This window comes from Cupressus sempervirens, chromosome 6, assembly GCF_028749045.1.
Source record: "Cupressus sempervirens isolate cs-2001-9-10 chromosome 6, ASM2874904v1, whole genome shotgun sequence".
In the NCBI taxonomy this organism is placed as follows: domain Eukaryota; kingdom Viridiplantae; phylum Streptophyta; class Pinopsida; order Cupressales; family Cupressaceae; genus Cupressus; species Cupressus sempervirens.
The window spans coordinates 707,126,962-707,133,327 of record NC_143123.1 but is presented as its reverse complement, the minus strand read 5'-3'; the positions used below and the strand labels follow the sequence as shown (position 1 = coordinate 707,133,327).

At 36.0% G+C, this 6,366-nt stretch overlaps 1 pseudogene; it reads right to left on the bottom strand.

Moving 5' to 3' along the window:
* Positions 1–1,020: 1,020 nt before the first annotated feature.
* On the bottom strand, positions 1,021–3,532 carry LOC149554237 (G-type lectin S-receptor-like serine/threonine-protein kinase At2g19130 pseudogene; annotated as a pseudogene).
* Between the last annotated feature and the right edge of the window lie 2,834 nt (positions 3,533–6,366).

Sequence of the window (6,366 nt, the reverse complement as noted above, 5' to 3'; positions counted from 1 at the left end):
ATATGCATACACACACATATATAAAAACACACAACTATATATATGTGTATCTATTAAAAAATGAGAATTTTAATAAAGAAAGGAAAATATCTAGAAATTGGCATGTGAAAACCATCCAGGAAGCACTTTCATTTACAACCCTCATTGGTGAAAATTATAATGGGTTTCCTTGACCCCACTAGTTTATGTAGAGATTTCAATCAAAACCCCCATGGTTGAGGCTTTGATTGAAACCTCCTTGAAGCACTTCAATCTAACACATAATTTGATGTGGAGAATGTATAGGCAACCATACAAACAAATAAGGGGATTGCTTCCAAAGAAATTACAAACTACATCATAGAATGTAGCTACAAAATAAATTGGAAAAAAATGAAGTTTTTTCTTAAAAACTTATAAATGTTGGTAATTGAAAAATCAATAAAAGAAAATGTTAGATTTGCAGCAAAATTTGAGCCATCATATCTCTCAAAAGCAAATTGCCTTGCCTAGTATCTAACCTCAAAACTTCTAAATGGAAAAAAATTGTCATGAGCGCACTTGAAGATTGAAAATACTTGCTTTGATACTATGTTGGGTTATCGACTCTACTACATCTCTTGAACTTTTGATTATGCTTTTGTTTCATCCTCAAGGCGAATCAAAAAATGTGATTCAAAATGTTGCTCTGAACACTAAACACAATCTAAACCAAAAACATTGCAAATAATTGTCAACTCCACTGTTAGAACCACAACTAGCAAAAATAACTTTCATGAGGGGGAATAACATTTTTCTAAAGAAATGATATATTCGAGGTGATTATTGATGTGCAATAGCTATGCTTTTATTGGTTACAATGAGAAAGGGAGACTAATAAGCTACAAGGTCAAGTTCAATTACTAGGCAAATGATGACACAAAAAGAAAAATAGGAGTAAATAAAATAATATCAAATCTTAATTCACACCTAGAAGCATGATAATATGATGATTAAGTGAAGCATGTGAGAAAACTACATTTACTCCAAAAACACGATAAGTGTAACTTAAGAAATATTGTTATACAATATGAATCCCAACTACTCGACTATATTTGATACCCATGTACAATCCCAACGACTTACCGTGTAACTTAAGAAAAATTGTTATACAATATGAATCCCAACTACTAGACTATATTTGATACCCATGTACAATCCCAACGACTAGACCATATTTGATACCCATGTACAACACACTGAAAAATAATTTAAAATAAATAAAAAAAGCCCACCTGAAAAAAGGAAACTCCTCCCAATGTCTAATAAGCACAATGATCATCAATAAGTACGCGTAAGCACCTCTCATACTGTTCTACGTTTCCATCAAATTTGCCCTCCAATATCTGAACAACTTGTGCCATGGTTGGCCTCGTATTCTCGTCCTCTTGAATGCACAAAATGCACACCACAATTGCTCTTCTCACCTCTTCAACATCTGCCTTGTCTGCAATCCTCTTATCCACAATAGCGATGGTGTTTCCCTTGACAATTTGAGTTGCTGCCCAGGTGGGAAAGTAGTGCTGAGATTTCGGCACACTCAGATCATTATTTCTCCGGCCTGAGATTATTTCGAGCAGGGTCATGCCAAAGCTGTACACGTCCACCTTCACTGTTATTGGCACTCCGGTCAGCCACTCGGGAGCCAAATATCCTATCGTTCCTCTTGTTGTCGTGAGCACTTTGCTGAAATCTCTGCCAACAAGCTTTGCTAGTCCAAAATCAGCCACTTTGGGGGAGAAATCTGCATCTAAAAGAATATTTTCTGGCTTGACATCGCAATGGATGATGCGATCTCTGCATTCTTCATGGAGATAAAGTAACCCTCTTGAAGTGCCCAAAGCGATTCGAAATCTGGTTTTCCAGTTTAAAACCTTGTCTTCTTCTTCTATAGATTTACGGGACAAAAAAGAGTTGAGAGATCCGGTGTGCATGTACTCATAAACAAGCATTCTGTGAGACCCGTCCACGCAGAAACCCATGAGCCTCACCAAATTCACATGATGGATGTTTCCAATGGTGCTGATTTCTGCACGGAATTGCTTTTCCCCTTGTGCAAAATCCTCTAACTTTTTCACGGCTATAAGTGTATTGTCTGACAAAGTTCCTTTGAAGACACAGCCAAATGCTCCCTTTCCCAACTTATAGCTGAATTTGTTGGTAGCAATTTTGAGGTCTTTGTAGGTGAATATTCTGAGCGAGGTTGGTGTGTCGTCGCCCTCTACTTTCTCAAGCTGTCTTCTACGCCTTCGCTGGATAAAAACCCATGCACCGATTAACAGAGTACCCAAAACAGCAATGCCCAGAAGAATTGAAATGGAGAGCACAAGCACCATACTTCTTTTTCCTCCTTCTCTCTTGGCTGACAACTGTGACGCATCAACAGCAGCCAAGCGAATGAAGAATGGCTGGTTTTCAGAAGAATTAGAATTAGAATGGACGCTTAACAGATCGCCAAACCACAACTTACAAACAGCAGGATTGGAATCAGTGAAAGCAAAGGCTGTGCAGGAGCAATTGTTGAGACAAGCAGTTTTACATCCTTGTAGACTCAACGACTCCTGAATATATTGAATATTTTCTTTATCAGATATGAACTTGTCAGTGACTTGGAGGAAACCATCGCTGGAGGAGCAATTTAATGGAGTATCTCGAGCACAGCCGCTTAACCACCAGTCCTGAGAACTCCAGGAAGTGGCGTTCCGTGAATGGAAGCCATCCATACATCTGCATGACTGAACATTTTCTTGCTTGAAGCAGACTCCATAAGCCCCGCATACTCCGTACACGCCGCATGTTGATTGGGGTCGTTCCCAAACCATGTACCAGCCGTCATTAATCCAAAAGTAAGCTGATAACTCACCGTTCGGTTCGAGAACTTCCCTCACAAGCTTCGGACCAGCATTGGGTATAAACCAGAATTCGTGGTACATTCTTGTGGGAGAAAAGATTATGAATTCAGCGTTGTAGAAAGAACCATTTCTCGCCTCTGGCAGGGTGCTAAAGCAGCTACCAGTCCAGTCTCCCGTGCTGTAATATGAAACACCATTTTCATACTGTAGTAAAAATTCTGTCTTTCCCGGGGATGGATTCATCTGGTGAATGAATTTCCCAGGCGCTGGATCCACCGAGCTCTTCCAAGAGATGAGCTTTAAACCTTTCCAAAACTTCATGGTAGGCATGAAATGATCTATCGGATATCCGAAACTCTCCCACACAATCTCAGAAGTATTTTGGGCTCCCAGAAGAACAAAGTTGCCAGTGTCGAGTATGGAAGCCATGGATGCCTTGGCTTGCTGAGTATCATTAGTCGACCAAACTACTTCTACTTGCAAATCAGAGATACTGAGATAACCAGATTTAGACAGAGAGAAAACGCCGGGCGTGTTTTTGATGGGAGTTTCTCTGTTAGCCACCCAAATGATGGTCTTCTCAGAGATTTGGGCATACCAGATGCCAACATACCAATTGCTGGTTCCGTTGGGATTAAAGAATCCCAATTCAAAAGTGCCATTCTTTGAAATGATGGTCTGCTTTTCCGTTAGAGAAGAGCCGAGAGAGATTGTGTCTCTTCCTGCAACTAATGGATCGCAGTTGCACATGATAAGAAGGAAAATGAAGCGTTCCAAACATTTCAGGCACCGATCCATTTTTCTTTCGGGTGCGTGTTCTCTGTCTAAAATTCATGTGACAAACCCGTGTTAATAGGTTCGAAAACAGTACTCGTTTGAAATGGCCAATAGATGACCGGCCATAGAATTATAATTGGGACAGGGTAATCTCCGGCGATAAAATTATAATTGGGACAGGGTAATCTCCACACACATGCAGTAAAGACAAAAGTAGGAAAACATTGCCATCATCTTTGTATATTTAATGTTATTCCTTTCGTTTCCGTTGAATACTGAAACACAAGATTACTTTATGATTGTAATTTTTGTCAATAGGTATGGATCTGGATTTGAAATTTAACATTATTTTATATTTCTACTCCAACACGTTATTTCCAGAAGCCCAGCCCGCAAAGACTATCCATTCAGCAAGAAGGTGTATAAGAAGCAACCAAATCTGGAAAAGTAAATTGGATAACTCTCCTCGTAGAGAAAAAGAAGGCCATTACATTGAAAAGGTAAATATTATATATGCGTGTCTTCTACATGTGGAAATTACCTTTCCCCTAATTATACACCTTTTTTTTTTCGAAACAAATTAATTCATGATATAATGGTAAATAATTTGTTAACAATTTTATTTAATTTATGTGATATTTATAATAATTTAATTTAAATAACTTAAATTATAAAAACTACTGCAGCGTTTCTTTTTCTTCCAAGTTCAAAATGTATGAAAGCATGCTTTGTGAATACTCCTATGAATATGAAAAATTATTCACTCATAAGAAGATCTCAATGCATATACTAAGTTTAAAGAGAGTCCAACTAACTTTCAACTTGAAATTCTAATGGTTTCTCCATAGTTATATAGAATGAAACTGCCCCCTATGACGCCGTGGTCAAATAGCTTAAACATCACACACTAAGATTCATTTCAGGACTAAAAGTGTTAAATAGTCAAAGTTGACTTTTTTTTCCAAGCTTAAATTTCTTCTTATTGTGATGTTTAAGGTTGGTAACGAGATTTTAAATGACTATATTCATTTAGTTGCCATACATAGATAAAATCTAATGATTTCAATTTTGTTGAATGGTATGAAGTTTGTGCAAGTTACTTAACACATGATCATAAATGAAATTTTCATGCACCACTTAATGGATGGATGATCAAAAATAGAATTTCGAGTGGTACAATTTGAGATGTGAGGAGAGTATGGTAAGAGCACACACTGTATCACTTGTCATTTAATATTAGCAAGTGGATGTAATTGTATTTTGGTGTACATGAGTAAGTTGAAGATTATATATTATTAAAGTCTTTGAAGTTCATTTGTTTTACTAATCTTTTACTATTTATTTCATATTTATCTAAAATTTTGAAAGAACTATGGCTACCTCTTTTTGAACCATATCAATCCTCTCTCTCTTAATTAGATTCTTTAAAAAATATTTTTAAATTTGATTGTTTGATAATATTCTATAAATTATAAATTACTTATATAAACTTAGATCCATATATAGAAGACAATGTCTATTAGAGAATGAATAGTGATATCTAGGGTCCTAGCAAGATACAAATAATGAGAGATAGATTGTCACTAAGGTAGAAATATAAGGTGATATAGAGAGAGGGCGAGAGGGAGATAGAGATATACAAATAGAGAGAAGTATATATCGCCCAAAATAGAGATGGAAAGGGAAATATAGAGATAATATGAGGATGTAAATAGCCAGATAGACACATACAACATATAGTGGGAGAGCAATAGCAAGAAGGATGGGGACAAATGTAGAGGGATAAATGAATACAAATTGATATATTAGGATTTAAAGGGAGGGATGGAGGGAGAGATAGAGAAAGAGGCGGTGAAGAGTGGATGATATATATAAGCAAATGGAGATACAGAGATAGGTAGGGAAGGATCTACGACATATAGAGAAAAATAATAATGGAGAGATATACATACAGATAGATAGAGAGGGAGTAAATGTGAAGACACACACACACACACACACACACACACACACACACACACACACACACACACACACACACACACACACACACACACACATATATGATTCATTGTAAATAATCATAGTTTAATAAAATATTTCATTTTTTCTAAAAATAATATACACACTCTATTAACATGGTTTAAAATAAATCACTTGAGTAAATTAAAAATATTTAATGATTAAAAATTTTAATTAGTTTCATAACTTTAGCACCAAGATTAGTATTGGCTAGGTTATTTATGTGAAAAATATATAACTACCATGGGCTAGTATTTCATAGTGATTAGGCAATGGAAGATTTGTTTTCACAAATTAAAATTAGTTGGTTGTAGAGGCTTAGTCTTGCATGAAGAAGAAAATTAAAGAGGAAAGAGTAAGGATAAGGTAGAGAAAAAGGAGAAAAATAGTAAGCTGAAGCAAAAGAATAAAAGTAAGAGGCACAAGGAGAAGGAGGGCAAGGAGCAGGAGAAAAAAAGAATCATACCTAGCAATATGTATTCAATAGTTAAGGATTCTACAAATTAAAACATAAGGACACTTAAGAGCACACTTGAAATAGAAATTTCATGCAAACATGCCTATTAGGTAACATACATTTCATGCATCTAGAGAATAAATGTTTTATTTACTTCTAAAAAATCTTGTAAAGTTAGTCTCAAGATCTCTTTGTGGTAGATCTTTAAATTGGATTCATGCCCTAATTTTTTTCAAGACA